Genomic DNA, 21,285 nt, shown 5'->3' with positions numbered 1-21,285 from the left:
ATTCCTAACATATAACATGTTCGATTAATAACATGATGGCCGATTCATTACACATATAAATCATTCAATTAGCTAAACAATTAAACACTAACCGATTAAGAAAAGATGATTCGATCAAGGATGATGTCCGATCGGGAGTGTGCTTGTCGTCTTGGGTTCGCGAACGAGAGGGAGAGAGAGAGTTTAGCTAGGGTTTTGTGTGTGTGGAATGTTTTGGTAACCAATGAGAATAAGCAAGTCCCTAATGTGTTTAATTGGTGCGCATAAGGGAGTGGGCCGGCCCATCCGCTTGAGCTGCCCTTGGGCCGAGTGTGTTGTGCGATCCGATTTAATAATAACAAACACATTAAATACGTAATACACGTAGCACATAATAACATATCATTTATTTAAATCAAAGCTCGTAATCATAACACGTTCACCTACGTTACACAAAGTAGGTCTAAAGTCCGAGTTGTCACAATGAGTTTATCCCCTAACATACAAATGGTTTGAGAAAATCAACAAAACTTATTTTCCGGAAAAACCATTTTGATTAAAACAAACTTAAGGGTTTTTGAAATCATAATGGGAAAATAGTTTGTTGTAAGGGGGAGTTCTGATTGTTTATGCCAAAAGAATTGTTGTGGATTGCTTGAAACGACAGTTGTCACTTTATTTGTACAGTTTGTTTACAAATTTTCCCAGAAAATCAACATTGAAACATATTTTGATTTTAGGGGGAGTAAAAATTTAGAAAATTTCGAAAATTTGAAAAATTCAAAAACATGATAAAATCCAAAAAGTCAAAAATATCGAAAAATTCAAAAATTGAGTTTTGTTGTGAAAAAGAGGAAATGATAGTACATCAGTGGACTATCACAACATGCTAAAGAATTGTAAAGTAAAAAATGTGATAAACGATCTCACTACGGATGTGTCAGTAGGTTTTTACACAATCAGTAGATTGTTTTCGAGATATAAACCTAAATATGAATAACTTACTTATCTCGTGGGGAACATCTCTCGGATGTATGGGTAACCCCCGAAATCTTGATTGAGAGACTTTCTATTTCTGACATACTAGGTCTTTGTGCGTGGTGATATCTGCGGTATTATACCAGGACTTCTGATTTTGCGGGAGCAATAGCCTAGTCCTCGTATAATACTTTGCAAAAGCTTTAATCTTAAAGCCAACCCTCAGTACAAAAAATGGTGAAACATTGCAAAATGCTAATCATGTGCTGTTGAAGAAAAGATCCCCAAACAGGACACACCTAAAGTCGAGCCATCATCTCTTTGTACGAACGGAAGTTCTAACCTGAGCTCTCATGGTCTCCAATTACCCGTTTACAGATATCATTAGTGTACATTCACCTGTAAGACTAAATATAGAAGTCTGGATACAGGAGTATATTCAAGAGGTGGGACACGCGAATAAGTTTAAGTGCATTAAAATACTAAATCGTATCTCGAAACAGTTGAACTTTGTGTGAAAATTTAAGTGGACCAGTATACTGACAATCTAAGTGAATCGTTTAGAACTTAAAATGTTTAAAGCTTAACGGTGTTGGTCATTTGTCTCAAAAACTGATATGATCCTCTTACACAAACTCACAAAAATAGTGTCTGTAAATATTTCATTACTGCATTTCTTTAAATTCAAAAATTCAAAAGATTTTAGTGTGTTTTAGCATAAATTTTGAAAAATACAAAAAGATTTTTGACAAATGATGTTGTAGAACTGATTTTCAAAATTCCAAGTGCTAAACGTGATGAACAGGTTTGGGAAAGTGTGTTTAGAAAGATGAGATGTTATTCTTACAAGTGGTCGTTAAATAATAAAACTACCTCACAGTAAGAGTGATATTGTTGAATGAAACCTGCAAGTCGTTTTTTTTAATTTGCAAAATTTTAAATTTGTGAAACTTATGTTTGTTGTAGAGATTGTGTAGGAATGAAGCTTGGAAAGAGCTAGAGTCTGATTCCTGAGAAAGCCTGAGCAGAATGTGAGCCAGGTCATGATCCAAGAACGTGAATTCAAGACTGCGATCCCAGCTTATTGAAAGGGGGAGTCTGAAGACAGTCAAGAAGGAAGCCAGATTAACATTCAAGGGAAGATAAGAAGGAAATAAAAGAAAGAGATTGATTGAGGATGCTTACAATGGAGAATCTTTGGAGAGAACATGAAGACTGATAAAGGCTGAAGGTTTAACAACCGAAGACTCGACATCGAAGACTTCGTCAACATCCGAGGGGGAGTCTGTTGGTGCATACGTCTGTCGACCTCGTCTTGTATCGAGTCTTGTGTTAAGTGTAACACCTCGAAAATTTATGTCCAATAATGTATTGACACGTGTCATAAGCTTTGAACTTGGGAAAGAAATACTTTAGTGGGACTAAAGTTGACAAACAGAGAAAGTATGTGAATATAAGGGTTCAAAGTGTCAACAATGGATAAATATATCATACAATAGCCCTACACGATGTTTATACCCTTAAACGAATAAATCATGGATCATACGAAGCTAAATATGAAAGAAAGCGAGGGATTACAAACTACAGGGGTTAAATGTGTCAATATGTTTAAAGTATACCTCTGAGTGACCTTTTAGCAAACCCGAAGCTTTGTAACGGTAAAATATGCTCACTAGAATGTGTGATAAAAATTTCATAAAGTTTCGTTATCGTGTGAGAAAGTTATGATGAAATTTGTATGCAAGGGGTTAAAAGCGTCAACGTTAAATTCTAGGGCCTTACGGGTGACCCCAAAGTTAAATAAGGACTTAGCAAAGTTTGTATAAGTCTTAAGGTCCTTAAAAACCAAGTTAGAGGGCTGAAAACGCAAAATTGGGGCTTAAAACCACGTTATAAAGGACCAGGGGCCAAATTGTAATTAAGTAAAACTTGTTTGGCTGGTTATGGGAGGCCAGGCGGCCCGCGTAAGAAACCCTTAAGGGTTTACGCGGCCCGCGAGAGCAGCACAGCGACAAAAAACCTGCAGATGCCAGTTGCAGGTCTGTTAACCGACTTAAGGGTTGTAAATTGATACCAGGGGCTGTACAAATGGATTTTCATGCACTAGGGACAGTTGTAATGATCAGGAATCGTTCATAGGCTTGCATGGCATCATCTAAATCAATTAAATTTGCTATATAAGAAGAGCAATGTTGCAACATTGAGCTCATTCATTTGCAACATTCACAACTTCACTTCTGGAGCTCTGTGGTCATCAAGCAAGCTTCCTAGTGATCTCTAGTCGTAATTAGGACTCTTGTAAGTATCCTTAACCCTTCCTAATTCAGTTTAGCTTAGTTAATTAGCTAAAAGTCAAACCGTCATAATTAAGTTTTGACTTCGAGATTACTCATAAGTTATTCAGTCAAATCTCGAATTAAAAATGCCTATGAGTGGGTAATTATGTGGGTAATAAACCCTTAAAAGGGTACTCTCTGATTCCCACTCTAACTATGTCAATTGTCGGGTCAAAGTTAACTTTAAAAAGTCAACAGAAAGCTTATTTTCAAATTAATGCATAATTAACAATGTAGAAGCCATACAACCTGTTTTACATTAAAATAACTTGGTAATTAATGTAAGAACATGTCTAAACATGTTCACCCCGGCAATTTTCATTTTAGGCTCGGTTCGGAACCGAAAATCGCATAGTTTGACTTCTGCTTTGACTTTCAGTTCTGGCCCGTTCTAGCATAGTTTAGATGTGCCTTAGAGCTCATTTAGGACTAGGTTTCATGTTAGTATAACCCTCTGAGATTATACAACTTGATTCACTAGTTATCCGATTCGCATGCATGTTTCCGTTAAATGCTTATATGTTGACCATTATGCCCAAATGACCTTAAAATATGATTTTTGAAAATGTAAAAGAGTAGACACCTTAGTTACTGATTTATAAGCTTGCACCTAAAATTTGACATCAGTTTGAGGTCTAGATTAAGAGTTATGCTCATTAGCATAATTAGAAAGCTTTTTAGTAATTTAATGACATAATTAGCATATAGCATATCTAAACCCAAATTTTGATATCAAACTTTTTACCTACTGATATAAAATAATATTTGGGGATTTTTGGAGATTTTTATTTATTTTTAGGCTGAGCATAACTTAGAGTTCTAAGCTTATTTCGGTTATTACCGGTTTTGCCCTTTCGGGCTATAAAATGAGTTTTACAAATCCTTGTGATACCAAACCTTTTTCTACTGATCAAATATGATAAGTAAATTATTTTGAGCCTTCTGGAATTATAAAAATATTAGCTTTCTATACAAAACCCGAAAATGGCTCCAAATCGCCTTTTTAAGCATTTTTAACGCATAATATGTATCAAAACTAGTTTATATATATAAGGGTTGATGCCTACTGATATTTTCAGTAAAAATTCATATTATAACAGTAAGCAAAAGTTTTAAACTCAGATTTCCAGTTTTGACCTTTTAGGCTTATGTGAAATTACCAAAATGCCCCAGCGGTGCATAGTATGGTTAAAATTAATAAATTTCACATATATATGATACCCTAATGTTATGACTTATCAAATTAAGTATATTTACTGATTAAATCAGACCTGTAACTCACATTGCTAATTAAACTCTTTTATAACCTTTTGAATGACCAAAATGCCCTTTCGGGACATAGTTTGAGTTTAAAATCATTTTGGGCATAATAGAAGATATCTTACTGATGTCACAACATATTTAAGGCATATTAACTTAGGAAACTTGTATATGATTCATATGGTTACTCGTTACGCACTTTTGGCGTTCGGATCGGCTTATGTAACTAGTTTACATATATTAGCCGAAGCTGGTCAAACCATATCATTTTTTGTCTCAAAATCCAGAATGTGTTTAAGTTACCCATATTAAACAAGCATGCAATCTTGTCGGGTCAAAACCACATTCTAAACCGGTCTTCGCCTTCCATGCGATTGAACCATATTCTTTCTTTAAAACTAACCAGTCTAAGCTTAGGCTAAATTAAAGACCCGTTAGGATTCTAATAGGTTATTATAAACCTTCGTTCCAGAATAGGAGACCCAGTAAAAGCTATTTGCACTTGCTTATTGTGACTATACTTGCTCAGGTAAATACTTTTAACTTATTTTCCCTAATACGGGCTTGGGGTATGGTATATATAAAATACCGCTTGGTCGGGCATTTGACCTTAATTCATTAGTGATTAAGTATTATCAAGATGACCCGTTTAAAAATTTGGTTTTGTTTGTTTAACGCCTTTGGGAGTTTAATGACCATGTCCCGGATATCCTTGGCATCATTCATAGAATGGCCACGACCTTAGCACACGGGTGTAGGCATATACCCGTCAGTGCATTTATAATTATTAAGGTATAACCGCCAGTTACAAGAATAACACGGTGGGACTATATCATGTGGTGTGTCTATTAATCTTTAACCCGGCACGAACCGGGCAACTGAACGCATAACAAAATGTAATTCTTTTACAAGTTTATATTCAAATAATTATCCCAAGTTATAAAAATCTTTTTGTGCCACGTGCATTCAAATCAATTTAAACCTGTTCAAAATGAGTCAGTTAAATTGTATTAACAGTGCAAACTGACGTATTTTCCCAAAAAGGTTAAGTGCAGGTACTACTAGTAATAGGCTGGCCTCTCCTTAGCATCAATAAGAGTCTCGCAAGCTTGGATGCATTAAGTCTGTTGAACAAGTTTCCTCTTTATTTTGATCCGCCTGGGGATCTGTTTCAACTACTTTGTGATACTTAAATATTACAATTTTATTTGGTTGAAATAAATCTATCTTTTGCTTCCGCTGTGCATCTAAATTTGTGTTGTTTGACCATGATGATATCAACTACGTCACGATACTCCCCACCGGGCCCACCGGTAATACGTGGAAATATCGGGGTGTGACATTAAGTTAGATAAATCAAGGCACGTAGATCGAGAAAACGAGAACTGTATGTTTTAGGTATTTCGCATGAAATGAAGTAGAAGCCATTTCGCACGAAATGACTTGGTCATTTCATACGAAATGAGCTAGTGATTTCGTTTGTGTTGTTTCGTACGAAATCACCATTTCGTGTGAGTTGGTTTCGTGCGAAATCAATTTCCTATAAATACCTGTCGTGCCAAATCATTTGTAATGATTCTGATTCCGGTAGCGAAGCTCTGCCGAAGTGTCTAATGCATTGCAATAACACAGATACATCTGTTTCCGCCTTTTATGTTGGTCGAGATCTCTTCTAAACGACTCGTTTGGGTCTGAAAACGATCCTACATTGTTGATGATTTTTCAAGGTTTACATGTACTTACCTTTTACACTCCAAAGCTGAGACTGTAGGTATTTTGCAGGACTTTGTGAAACAAGTTGAAAAGCGTTTTGATGTGCCAGTAAGAATCTTTAGGAGTGACAATGGAACAGAGTTTAGAAACAAGGAGTTGGATGAGTTTTGTATATCAAAAGGGATTGTAAGGCAGTACAAAATCCCATGAACACCAAAACAAAATGGGGTGGTTGAATGGAAAAAAAGAACTTTGATAGAAGATGCTAGAACAATGCTTGCAGATTCAGGTTTACCCTTAACCTTTTGGGTAGAGGCTGTAAACACTACTTGCTATGTGCAGAATAGAGTTTTAATCAACCTGATGTGCACAAAATGCAACATATAAATTACATCAATTGTGGCATAAAACTAACCCTTTTTTAGTACTAATGTTGGAAAAAGTGTGTTTTTGTCTTCCTTTTGTATTTTCAGGATTAAATGAGCTCAAATGAACAAAAGAAGCAAAAAAGGCAGCTAAATCTAACATAAATACAAGAAAAGGAACAAACATGGCATGCCCGACCTCCCCGACAGCATCTTCCCAAGCAAAACAAGAGAACAGAAGGCTGAACACGCCCCGTGCTCAATGAGCACGGGGGCGTGCCCAAGTGTCAGCATAAAAGACAAAGTTGTAGAAGCTTCTATCGCCCACCACGGGGTCGTGCTCAGCGGACACGGGGCCGTGGTCAACTCTAAGATTCGCAGAATCTAGGGAAATCTTGATAGTACAAATACGCTTCTGCACACGGGGTCGTGCTCAGCGGACACGGGGGCGTGGTCAACTAATGCAAACAAACTGCAATTAATGAAGAAAATGAAGGAGGATGGACACGGGGCCGTGCTCGAGCATCTGTTCAGCCTATAAATAGGAGTGCTTGGATCACTTTCAACTCATCCCTTGGCACACCACTTCTCTCACACTTCACCCACCACCCACCACCCACCACCATCACAACACCATCATCCACCACCATCATCCATTGTCCATCATAGAGTGTGTGAGTCGTCTTGCGATCCAAGATTGATCATAAGAGTTCTTGACAATCAAAGGCCATGTTTGCCTAAGTCTCTTACATCACTTGGTGAAGACAAGTGTTTAGTGTAATACTTTTTATTTTAATCTATTTTCACTTTTTATTTGGTTATGTATTAATGACTTTAATAACTAGTTTCTTATGTTGAAGGTGATTCTTCCTTATCGTTTGTCTGTGGTGTCTTGGCATTATTTTATTGTCTATATAAAATAAAAGATTTTCACCATTCATATCTCCACGGTCTATATGGAGATATGTTGGCTACCTGGTCGGGGGTTAAGGGAACGGTTTGGTAAGAGTCTTGCCATTCTTCAGTGTATAGATCCTGCAAAGGACCTGGGTCCAATTTAGTAGGACCTCCTTCAATACCCACTAGTATTGGATGGCGGGGGTCCAAACTCTTTGATCCCCTCATAACTAAGCTACTATTAAAATTTTAACCCGGCTACTTAGGACTGTATCCCTGCTGACTCAGACTACTTAGCCGAGGGTAACGTCACCTTCAAAAGAGGGGCCTACCACATTACGCATTAATAACTTAATTAATTATCTTTCAATAATCCGATCATTTAGGATTGTATCCTTGCTGACTCAAACTACTGGGTTGAGGGTAACGTCACCTTCAAAAGAGGGGCCTACTACAATAACTAAGATAATCTCTTGAAAAGTGCACAAGTGCGGAAATAATCAAAGGTTACACTACACATGAGTCGGATCCAAGTGATTCATCTTGTCTATCTGTTTTTACTTTTAATTTATTTTTTAGCATTTTAGTTAGTTTTATTTTTCTAGTTTAAAAACCTTTTTCTAACCTTTGATTTGATTAGACGTTGAGGATAAACCGGTACTAAAAGCTCTTGTGTCGTTGGACGACCTCGGTATCTTACCAACTGTATACTACATCCACGATGGGTGCACTTGCCCATATGTGTGTTTAGTGTTAGTAAATATCGTGTTTTATAAATTTAAAACTTGACTAAAAAGTGTAACAAGGCTTAAAATATATATAAAAACCTATAACACACGACACGCATCAAGTTTTTGGCGCCGTTGCCGGGGACACAAGGATTTTAAGAAAGTTAGGAATCAACGGCCTAATTGTTTTTTCTAATTTTTCTGTTTTTTTTAGGATTTTCTTAATTTTTCAGTTTCTGCAGAGCTCAGCACGGACCGTGCCTGGTCGGACACGGGTCGTGCCCAACGTTGTTACTGGCAGTTTTTATTTTCCGAGTTACAGAGAGTTGAGCACAGGGTCGTGTCGGTGCAACATGGGGCCGTGTTGAACTCCCCGGTAACAGGGATTCGGAAAACAATCACTGTATCTTTGACCACGGGCCGTGTTCATCTGAGCACAGGGCCGTGGTGAAGCTTCTGACCAACATTCTACTTTGTTTTTATTATAGGACTTGGAACTCAGGCGCCACCTTTGCATTTTCCACGTAGTGTATGAGCTCCAGTTCCAGTAGAGACATAAAAGAACCCCTAGATGAACCCGAACGCTTTCTACGAAAGAGACTCAAAGCAAAAAACCAAGAGAAAGTTTTAGGGGACCCACTTCCAATGGCGGACCAACGTACCCTCATAGATTACCTACGACCCACCGTAGGTAATCTCCGCGCCGCTATCAATGCACCGAATGCCGAAGCCAACAACTTCGAACTTCGGCCACATTTGATACAAATGCTTCAAAACTCCGCAACCTTCCATGGGTTTGCGGACGAGGATCCTCATCTACATATTACTAATTTCTTAGAAATATGTGATACCTTCCGGATCAGTGGAGCATCAAAGACGCCATCCGCTTTCGAATGTTTCCATTTTCACTAAAAGACCGAGCTAAGGCTTGGCTTAATGCCCTCCCAGTTGGCTCGGTAAACACCTGGGATGAACTAGCCCTAAAGTTTCTGTATAAGTATTTCCCTCCTGCTAAAATGGCTAAATTAATGACTGAAATTAATACATATTCACAAGAGGATGGGGAATCCTTATATGAAACTTGGGAAAGGTTGAAGGAGATACTAAGAAAGTGTCCTCATCACGGTCTTGCGGTGTGGCAACAAGTATCCACTTTCTACAATGGGTTGTTGCCACACACAAGACAAACACATGACTCTAGCTCTGGGGGACTCTTAGGTAATCGTCGCCCGAATGAAATATATAATCAAATTGAGGAAATTGCTCAAACTAATTTTCAGTGGCACATGTCACACCCCCAAAATCCCACCTGCGGAGTACTACCGCATGGAGGCGTGACTGACCAGGATCCAGCCACCAATCATACTGAACAAGCATATAAGTAGTTATAAAAGTTTAACCATCACGATTGGTGTTCCAAAACAAATAAGTTTAAGTTGCAAGCGGAAGCATAAGTTTAAAGTTATAACATAAGTTCCCAAAAGTCTCAAGTTTGACATAGTCTTGTAGCAATCCCTGTCCCACAACGATCCTCCTCCATGCAAGCTCCCACTGAGTACCTATGGTCCTGCAAAGCATGTAGTAACGAGTCAACAACTAGTTGAGTGAGTTCACGGGTGGGCGTTCGTTTTAGTTGTTTCGAAAACAGTTTACTTTATCTGGCATCCTGCCGTGGGGGTTACCCCATAGTTTTAAAAACGTGACCAGTTCGTTCCCAGTTACTCCGGCACTCCGGCCGTGGGGGCTACCCCATGTAGTTATCAGGCATTTCGGCCGTGGGGGCTACCCCATGTACATCATCTGGCTCTCCAGCCGTGGGGGCTACCCCATGTGTATACTAGACTCGTTACCGTATCGATTGCTGACTGTAGTCATGTTTATGTGCCCTGAAAACATCAATGTCTATCATCATTGACGTGCCCCAGATCCATTAGTTCACGCCCGTCCTCTGCGGCACGGTGTGAGGCTTGTCAGACCTAAATAGCGCTATCTAACTAATGACCCGCTCGCCATTGGCCCGGCGATTAGTCGATACAAAAAGGAGGGACTTCGTGATAGAGTTTTAGTCTAGTACGTTTATCCGTCCATCCGGACGAGGAATCACATTCCTGAACCACTGACGTCCTACCCAATGGTAGACGAGGAACCCATGTTCCTGAATCCCATTCCCAACCCAGGGAATCCCATGCTTTGTAAAGGGTGTGAACTCACCTCGGTTTGCTCGGCAGTTAATCACAGAAAGTCAATCAAGTCGCAAGTAGTCAATAACGTCCTATCACGGTTATCACGTATAATCAGATTCGAACCAAGTAGTGCACAAATGTTCAACACGTATGGCAGACACGTTTAATCAGTAGCAGTTCATAGGTAACAGTTAATCACATGTTCAAAGTCCAAACAGTTGGGCTCGTGATAACAGGCCCAAATAACTCATCAACAGTAGCACAGAAGTTCATAAGTCCGGCCCACTAACTAAGGCCCAAAGTGTGGTCTCGAGTCGCAACCGGACTCGCAAGCATGGTCTCGAGTCATGCTGTGTGTTGATCATGGATGGTTGCGAGTCGCAACCGGTGTCGCAACCGTAGTCTCGGTTCATCATGCTAAGGTCTCGAGTCGCAACCGGACTCGTAACCTGTGGTTTCGGCTTGTCCTGATATGGTTGCGAGTCGCAACCGCGTGGTCTCGAGTCATCACGCTGTGGTTGCGAGTCGCAACTGGGTGATTGCGAGTCGGTAAGCTGTCATTTTCATGTTCACGTGTTGATGCAGATGTAGTCAGCCAAATTGTACAATATAATCAGGCCCTAAATCAGGAAATAACCAATAGAAATCCACTAACATTTTTCCTAATCAGGCCATTAGTCAAAGATGGATCAAAATCACAAGGGTTTTCAATCTTCAACTATCATTCAAAGTGTTCTTCATATGTTCAAACATATTCATCACATATTCAATCCTTTGTTCAAGCAAACTTATGAACCAAAATGAAACATACTTTAACATACTCATCAAAACATCTCAAAAATCATATCTACACCTATCCGATTAGCATGATACAATACATAAACAAACCGGTTTTTCATAATCATCAATAATCAAGGGTTTTGTGTATTGTTCATAAGATATCATGAGTTCTTTTAGCAACACATTCAACATTAAGGCTTTTTAACACACATAAACATCATCAAACATATCTTACACTAGTTGAATCATATTACCCATATTATCATGTAATCTCTAACCATAAACATCATCTCATTCATGCATCACAAAACACAACCAAAAATCAACCATAAACATAACAAGTACTAACCGGTTGGTGATGTGTGTGTGTGTGTCGATCCAAAGTCCAAATCCGAGAGTTCTTGTGCCAACCGAGTGGATCCGAGAGTCTTGGAGGTGTGTTTGTGTTCTTAAGGCTTAGAGAGAGGAGTAGGAGAGTGTGTGTGTGAAATGTTCAACAAATGGCAAAAACTAACTAAGGGTAGTTTATATAGGCTAGTTCAAGTTCCAAATGGTGCACCCTTATGGGTTTCGAGTGGGGGTTTACGGCCCAAAGGCCCAACCGGCCACAAGGTTCTCGGCCCAAAGGCCTATTCGGTCACTATTCACTCGAGACCTCTTGGTCTCGAGTCGGGTCCGTTGTTTCGTGTCGGGTTCTCGGTTCACATAAAACACGTACACATATATATACAAAAGCACTCACAACAAAGCACTTATCACATAAAAGGGTTCACGTTATCATTTTAACTAGTCACATAACGTACAAGCAAGTTACAACGAAAGGTTCTAGGTTTCGGGTTGTCACATCATCCCCAAGTTGAAAGAAATTTCGTCCCGAAATTTGACGGCACTCACTGAGGAAGCTAGTCAAGTTGTAAGGTTTTCCCGGTTTTCCTGGGGTGTCACATCCACCCCCCGTTGATCTGGAATTTCGTCCCGAAATTCCGTAGCTTCAGCCTCAGTAGCGTTAGTACTGTTCTCAAACAGTTGGGGATACTTTTGTTTCATCCGATCTTCGCGCTCCCAGGTAAACTCTGGGCCGCGACGTGAGTTCCAACGAACTCGAACAAGAGGTATTCTAGTGCTCTTGAGGACCTTAACATCCCGGTCCGTGATCTCGACAGGTTCTTCGACGAATTTCAACTGTTCGTCGATCGTGAGTTCCTTCAGAGGAACTACGTGCGTCTCATCTGACAGACACTTCTTCAGATTTGACACATGGAAAACGTTGTGAACTGCACCGAGTTCTGTTGGTAATTTCAGTCTGTAGGCCACCTTGCCTATTTTCTCAAGAATTTCGAAAGGTCCAACGTATCGTGGGTTAAGTTTGCCTCGTTTACCAAAACGAACCACACCCTTCCAGGGTGAAACTTTGAGTAATACCCGCTCCCCAACCTGGAGCTCAAGTGGTTTCCTGCCCTTATCGGCGTAAGCCTTCTGACGGTCACGAGCGGCCGCCATGCGTTGTCGTATTTGAGCAATCCGCTCAGTAGTGTCTACCACATGTTCTGGACCAGTGATTTGACTATCCCCCACCTCTGCCCAACAGAGGGGTGACCGGCATTTACGTCCGTACAATGCCTCAAACGGAGCAGCTTTAATGCTGGTGTGGTAGCTGTTATTATACGAAAATTCCACGAGTGGCAGATGCCTTTCCCAGCTGTTGCCAAAGTCGATTACACAAGCGCGAAGCATGTCTTCTAAGGTCTGAATAGTACGTTCGGACTGCCCGTCCGTCTGTGGGTGATATGCTGTGCTCATATCTAAACGTGAGCCAAAAGACTTGTGCATTGCCTGCCACAGTTCCGAAGTAAAACGTGCATCTCGATCAGAGATAATAGAGGTGGGCACCCCGTGCCTCGAAACAACTTCCTTGAGGTATATTTCCGCCAGAGTGGAGAACTTATCCGTCTCCTTGATTGCCAAAAAGTGTGCGGATTTTGTGAGTCGATCCACGATCACCCAGATAGTATCGTTCCCGCGCTGTGATCTAGGTAAGCCAGTAACGAAATCCATGGAAATTTGCTCCCATTTCCATTGTGGTATCTCTGGTTGCTGAAGTAGGCCTGAAGGTTTCTGATATTCTGTCTTGACTCGCGCACAAGTCAAACACTTGCTGACGTAGGTTGCTATGTGGGCCTTCATGCTAGGCCACCAATACGTAGTTTTAATATCGTGGTACATCTTGTCCGAACCAGGGTGTACCGAGTAGCGAGATTTGTGCGCTTCATCCATCACAAGTTCTCGTAAGTCGCCATAGAGTGGGACCCAAATGCGTCCTGTTACATAATAAGCACCGTCTTCCTTCTGTTCTAAGCGTTGCCTTGACCCGCGTAGAGCTTCTGCTCTAACGTTTTCTGGTTTCAGTGCTTCTATCTGAGCAGCTCGTATTTGCGAAGGTAGACTAGAATGGATCGTGAGTTGTAAAGCTCTTACACGCTTAGGCGTAGTGTCCTTTCGACTGAGGGCGTCCGCCACTACGTTGGCCTTGCCCGGGTGATACCTGATAGAGCACTCGTAGTCATTCAGCAGCTCGACCCATCGTCGCTGCCGCATATTCAGTTCCTTCTGCTTGAATATGTGTTCTAAACTTCTGTGGTCGGTGTAGATGGCGCACTTGGTTCCGTACAGGTAATGCCGCCATAGTTTAAGTGCAAAAACAACAGCTCCCAGCTCTAAATCATGTGTCGTGTAGTTCTTCTCGTGAACTTTAAGTTGTCGTGAGGCGTAAGCTATGACTTTATCTCGTTGCATCAATACACAACCAAGACCTTGAATTGATGCATCACAGTAAACCACAAAATCATCTGTGCCCTCTGGCAATGAAAGGATAGGTGCACTACAAAGTCTATCCTTTAGATGCTGAAAAGCTAACTCTTGTGCATCTCCCCAACGATAAACAACGCCTTTCTGCGTTAGCAAGGTCAGGGGCTGCGCGATCTTAGAAAAATCCTTAATGAATCTCCGGTAGTAACCTGCCAATCCCAAAAATTGGCGAATTTCCTTTGGTGTACGAGGCGCAGGCCAGTTCTTAATAGATTCCACTTTGGATGGATCAACGTGAATCCCATCCTTGTTCACCACATGCCCTAGGAAATGGACTTCACGAAGCCAGAAGTCGCATTTCGAGAATTTTGCGTAAAGCTGTTCCTTCCGAAGGAGTTCCAAAATAAGTCGTAGATGTTGCTCGTGCTCTTCTTTGCTCTTCGAATAGATCAGGATGTCGTCGATGAAGACTATAACAAACTTGTCCAGATACGGTTTGCACACTCGATTCATCAAATCCATAAAAACTGCCGGTGCGTTCGTCAGCCCAAACGGCATGACCAAAAACTCATAGTGCCCATATCGAGTCCTAAAGGCCGTCTTAGAGACATCCTCTTCCCGAACTCTCAGCTGGTGATATCCCGATCTCAGATCGATCTTTGAATAGTAGCTCGACCCCTGCAACTGGTCGAACAAGTCGTCAATACGCGGTAGAGGATAACGATTCTTCACAGTCACCTTGTTGAGTTCGCGATAGTCGATACACATTCTGAAGGTACCATCCTTCTTCTTCACAAATAGTACTGGAGCTCCCCAAGGCGATGAGCTAGGACGAATAAAACCCTTATCCAAGAGTTCTTGTAGCTGCGTGGAGAGTTCTTCCAACTCTGATGGCGCTAAACGATAAGGTGCACGGGCTACAGGCGCGGCTCCAGGAGCTAGATCAATCTGAAACTCGACTTGGCGATGGGGCGGAAGACCAGGTAATTCCTCAGGGAATACCTCAGGATAGTCGCGTACAACGGGAAAATCTTCTAACTTCTTCTCCTTTTCTGTGGTATCAGTAACTAAAGCCAAAATCGCAGCGTGGCCCTTTCGTAAGCATTTCTGAGCCTTAAGAAGAGAGATAATGTTCTCAACAGCACTTCTCTTGTCGCCACGAATCATGAGAGGTTCACTACCTAGACCAGGAATACGAACGATCTTCTCGTTGCAAAGAATCTCTGCTCGGTGTTGGGATAACCAATCCATCCCAATGACAACGACGAAACTACCCAAGACAATAGGAATAAGATCAATAGAGAAGGTCTGGTTATCGAGAATAAGCTGGCAACCCTTGACTACGTGTGAGGCTTCCAAACTCTTACCATTAGCTAGCTCTACAGTGTGCTTGTCGCTCAGGGGTGTAGGAATACGCTTAAGCATCTTACTAACTTCTAGTGACACATAGCTAGTATCGGCACCCGAATCAAATAAGACTGTAACATAAAAGTCGTCGAGAAGGAACTTACCCGTCACCACGTTGGGATCATTCCTCGCTTCACCTTGACCAATCACGAACACACGTCCCCTAGCACCATTGTTGTTGTTGTTCCCATTGTTACCATTCCCCTGATTGTTGTTGTTGTTCTGGTTCAGTTGGGGACAATCTTTCTTGAAGTGGCCCTCAGCTCCACACTGAAAGCATCCTTTGTTGTTACCCTGCTGCTGTCGCTGGTTCTGCTGAGGTTGCTGACGATTCTGATTGACGGGGTATGCGCTTCTGCAATCCTTTGCAACATGACCAGGCTTGTTGCATCGATGACAGTTGCCCCTGGTGCATGGCCCACTGTGGTGTAGGCTACAACGATTGCACTTGGGGTGATTTCCTTTGTATCCACCATGACTTTGACCACCAGACGACTGCTGACTGGGGCTCTTGTGATCATCTGTCTTTCTCTGCTGAGACTGAGTTTGCACTGAAGTTGAACCCCTGCTTGAAGTTCCATCCCATTTCCGTTTATCCCCACTAGAAGCACCAGAAGTAGTTGCAGCACCTATGCGCTTCGGTAACTTGTTCTGCTCCACCGCTTGGTCAGTGAGACGGTGAGCCAACTGTACAACCTGCTGGATAGTAGTCAAGTTCGCTGAAGTCACATGGCTTTGGATCTCTGGCACCAAGCCCTTGAGATAGAGTTCAATTCGCTTGTAGGGAGGATCCACCATAGTAGGACACAACAAGGCTAGCTCATGCGATCTCTTAGTGTATGCCTCAATCTCCGACCCCGACATCTTGAGATTGTAGAACTCATCTTCCAGTTTGTGAATGTCGTCACGACTGCAGTATTCTTCCCTGATCATTTCCTTGAAAGTTTCCCATGGGGTGGCGTTGGCAGCAACCAACCCTAACATCTGCACTTGAGCATTCCACCACGTGAGAGCCAAACCCTCGAGAGTACCAGTAGCATACTTCACCCTGCGCGCTTCAGGGCATTCGCACATTTCGAACACAGACTCCAGTTTCTCAAACCAGTGTAGGAGACCTACTGCTCCTTCAGTGCCGCTAAAAGTCGTGGGTCGACAGTCCATAAAGGTCTTAAAAGTGCACACCGGTGCCTGAGCATACTGACCTAAGGTAGGTGGAAGAAAAGACAGAGTTTAACACAAAGGTTGGTTCACGAGAGTAGGATCCAAACGATCCTAGAACAATTTCGGACTGCAGGATATACCTCCTGCGCGTGCAGCTGCGAGCGCTGCGTCAATTCGCTCGTTGATCAAAGCCGTCAACTGGGCTTGTGTCATGTTAACGCGTCCAGACATGGTTCTTCATAATAAGAGTAATACGTGTGAGAGAGGTTCGCGAAAGCACGATAGTAGGACAGAGTAAGCACACACGTGTTCAAACAACAGTAGTTATACTAATCAAGCATACCATGAGCAATGTACTACGCAACTAACAAGTAGGCAATATACGCACATCATATTACCTAGAACGTTGAGCCTTGCATGAGGAGCGAAGTGTCGTTGTGGACCGTTGAGCACTAAACCGGTTATAGTCTGGTTTTAACAAAAACGTTTCTCCTTTATTAAAACCAAGTTCACTATAACCAATGGCTCTGATACCAATCTGTCACACCCCCAAAATCCCACCTGCGGAGTACTACCGCATGGAGGCGTGACTGACCAGGATCCAGCCACCAATCATACTGAACAAGCATATAAGTAGTTATAAAAGTTTAACCATCACGATTGGTGTTCCAAAACAAATAAGTTTAAGTTGCAAGCGGAAGCATAAGTTTAAAGTTATAACATAAGTTCCCAAAAGTCTCAAGTTTGACATAGTCTTGTAGCAATCCCTGTCCCACAACGATCCTCCTCCATGCAAGCTCCCACTGAGTACCTATGGTCCTGCAAAGCATGTAGTAACGAGTCAACAACTAGTTGAGTGAGTTCACGGGTGGGCGTTCGTTTTAGTTGTTTCGAAAACAGTTTACTTTATCTGGCATCCTGCCGTGGGGGTTACCCCATAGTTTTAAAAACGTGACCAGTTCGTTCCCAGTTACTCCGGCACTCCGGCCGTGGGGGCTACCCCATGTAGTTATCAGGCATTTCGGCCGTGGGGGCTACCCCATGTACATCATCTGGCTCTCCAGCCGTGGGGGCTACCCCATGTGTATACTAGACTCGTTACCGTATCGATTGCTGACTGTAGTCATGTTTATGTGCCCTGAAAACATCAATGTCTATCATCATTGACGTGCCCCAGATCCATTAGTTCACGCCCGTCCTCTGCGGCACGGTGTGAGGCTTGTCAGACCTAAATAGCGCTATCTAACTAATGACCCGCTCGCCATTGGCCCGGCGATTAGTCGATACAAAAAGGAGGGACTTCGTGATAGAGTTTTAGTCTAGTACGTTTATCCGTCCATCCGGACGAGGAATCACATTCCTGAACCACTGACGTCCTACCCAATGGTAGACGAGGAACCCATGTTCCTGAATCCCATTCCCAACCCAGGGAATCCCATGCTTTGTAAAGGGTGTGAACTCACCTCGGTTTGCTCGGCAGTTAATCACAGAAAGTCAATCAAGTCGCAAGTAGTCAATAACGTCCTATCACGGTTATCACGTATAATCAGATTCGAACCAAGTAGTGCACAAATGTTCAACACGTATGGCAGACACGTTTAATCAGTAGCAGTTCATAGGTAACAGTTAATCACATGTTCAAAGTCCAAACAGTTGGGCTCGTGATAACAGGCCCAAATAACTCATCAACAGTAGCACAGAAGTTCATAAGTCCGGCCCACTAACTAAGGCCCAAAGTGTGGTCTCGAGTCGCAACCGGACTCGCAAGCATGGTCTCGAGTCATGCTGTGTGTTGATCATGGATGGTTGCGAGTCGCAACCGGTGTCGCAACCGTAGTCTCGGTTCATCATGCTAAGGTCTCGAGTCGCAACCGGACTCGTAACCTGTGGTTTCGGCTTGTCCTGATATGGTTGCGAGTCGCAACCGCGTGGTCTCGAGTCATCACGCTGTGGTTGCGAGTCGCAACTGGGTGATTGCGAGTCGGTAAGCTGTCATTTTCATGTTCACGTGTTGATGCAGATGTAGTCAGCCAAATTGTACAATATAATCAGGCCCTAAATCAGGAAATAACCAATAGAAATCCACTAACATTTTTCCTAATCAGGCCATTAGTCAAAGATGGATCAAAATCACAAGGGTTTTCAATCTTCAACTATCATTCAAAGTGTTCTTCATATGTTCAAACATATTCATCACATATTCAATCCTTTGTTCAAGCAAACTTATGAACCAAAATGAAACATACTTTAACATACTCATCAAAACATCTCAAAAATCATATCTACACCTATCCGATTAGCATGATACAATACATAAACAAACCGGTTTTTCATAATCATCAATAATCAAGGGTTTTGTGTATTGTTCATAAGATATCATGAGTTCTTTTAGCAACACATTCAACATTAAGGCTTTTTAACACACATAAACATCATCAAACATATCTTACACTAGTTGAATCATATTACCCATATTATCATGTAATCTCTAACCATAAACATCATCTCATTCATGCATCACAAAACACAACCAAAAATCAACCATAAACATAACAAGTACTAACCGGTTGGTGATGTGTGTGTGTGTGTCGATCCAAAGTCCAAATCCGAGAGTTCTTGTGCCAACCGAGTGGATCCGAGAGTCTTGGAGGTGTGTTTGTGTTCTTAAGGCTTAGAGAGAGGAGTAGGAGAGTGTGTGTGTGAAATGTTCAACAAATGGCAAAAACTAACTAAGGGTAGTTTATATAGGCTAGTTCAAGTTCCAAATGGTGCACCCTTATGGGTTTCGAGTGGGGGTTTACGGCCCAAAGGCCCAACCGGCCACAAGGTTCTCGGCCCAAAGGCCTATTCGGTCACTATTCACTCGAGACCTCTTGGTCTCGAGTCGGGTCCGTTGTTTCGTGTCGGGTTCTCGGTTCACATAAAACACGTACACATATATATACAAAAGCACTCACAACAAAGCACTTATCACATAAAAGGGTTCACGTTATCATTTTAACTAGTCACATAACGTACAAGCAAGTTACAACGAAAGGTTCTAGGTTTCGGGTTGTCACATCATCCCCAAGTTGAAAGAAATTTCGTCCCGAAATTTGACGGCACTCACTGAGGAAGCTAGTCAAGTTGTAAGGTTTTCCCGGTTTTCCTGGGGTGTCACAGCACACTTCCCGAGGTAATAAATCTATTGCCCCGGGTGCCCATAAGGTTGATGAAAGCGCTTCTTTACAAGCCCAAATCGAGGCCCTTTCTTCAAAAATCAAAAATCTAGAAATGGCAAAAACAGCCTCGGTCATGGCTTGTGAAGGGTGTGGTGGGCCACACGAAAATTGGAGTTGTATGAAAGAGTTAGATGATCAAACAGAGTCGGTAAACTACATTGATATTAGACCTAGGCCGTCGGGTCCTCCAACGGGTACCTACAACCAAGGATGGCGTAACCACCCTAACCTTGGTTGGAGAGAGCCCGGCAATGGTAGTAACCAACAAAATCTAAACCAATGAAGAAACTTTCAACAACCAAGAAACGAGTCACAAAATTTCTCTCAACAACAAGGTGGACGGGAAAGGCGTGAAGATACTGTATCTCGCCTCATCTCCGACACCGAAAAGAAAAACTCGGATCGATTTCAACAATTGGAATCAAATTTTAGAAATCAACAAGCTAGTATACAAAATATTGAAAAACAATTAAATCAAATAGCTCATAATTTATCCGAGAGACCACAAGGCGTGTTACCAAGTAATACCGAAACCAACTCGAAGGCACAAGTACATCTCATAACGTTGAGAAACTGTACCGTGGGTCCCGAAGAGGTGCCATTACCACCATCTGAAAGAAGCCAGACCAAAACTCCACCCATGCCCCAACAAGAGAAGGCTTCTCCATCAATTCAAGAGCCTACTAAGACTCCTCCGGTTCCATACCCCGGTCGGTTAATTCGTCAAAAGACCGATGAGCAATTCGCAAAGTTCGAAAATTTACTAAAACAATTGCATGTTAATATTCCATTTATCGAAGTCCTAACTCAAATGCCTAAATATTCAAAATTTATGAGGGACTTCCTCACTCATAAAAGGAAAATTGAATCATTGCAATTAGTTAATTTAGACGAAGAATGCTCCACCTTACTACTCAACAAACTCCCGCAAACGAAGCTTGACCCCGGAAGCTTCACAATTCCTTGCTCGATTGGGGAATCCCCCGTTCATAATGCACTAGCCCATCTCGGGGCAAGCATCAAACTCATGCCCTCATCAATGTTCAACCGTCTCGGCTTAGGGAAAACAAGCCCTACAAAAATAAGCATACAACTCGCCGATAGATCTGTCAAATATCCACAAGGTGTCGCTAAAAATCTACTTGTCAAAGTTGGCGAATTTGTCTTTCCGGCTGACTTTGTCATACTAGATATGGAGGAAGATGCAGAAGTACCACTCATCCTAGGGAGGCCATTCCTAGCTACGGCCCAAGCAGTGGTAGATATGAATGATGGAACACTAACATTGAGGATTGGGACGTGGAAATGAAGTTTGGAGTTGGAAAAAGAGTAGAACACGACGACCTGGTCAACTACATGAAGGTCATTGACTCAAGTTTGGATGATGCTCTCCGACGGTGTAGCATGGGATGCAAAACATCCCACTTGGGTTACATATGACCAGGCTTTGGGTCTAGCCAAGGACCCTTATA

The 21,285-nt window shown here is 42.0% G+C and overlaps 1 non-coding gene across 1 annotated transcript; it reads right to left on the bottom strand.

The window, feature by feature from the left end:
* Positions 1-9,278: 9,278 nt before the first annotated feature.
* LOC118485996 lies at positions 9,279-9,385 on the bottom strand. The gene has a single exon (XR_004877853.1). It is a non-coding gene; the product is annotated as a small nucleolar RNA R71 (small nucleolar RNA).
* Positions 9,386-21,285: the final 11,900 nt, after the last annotated feature.

This window comes from Helianthus annuus, chromosome 13, assembly GCF_002127325.2.
Source record: "Helianthus annuus cultivar XRQ/B chromosome 13, HanXRQr2.0-SUNRISE, whole genome shotgun sequence".
NCBI lineage: Eukaryota > Viridiplantae > Streptophyta > Magnoliopsida > Asterales > Asteraceae > Helianthus > Helianthus annuus.
The sequence above is the reverse complement of the archived record's forward strand: the minus strand, read 5'-3'. Positions and strand labels throughout refer to the sequence as shown.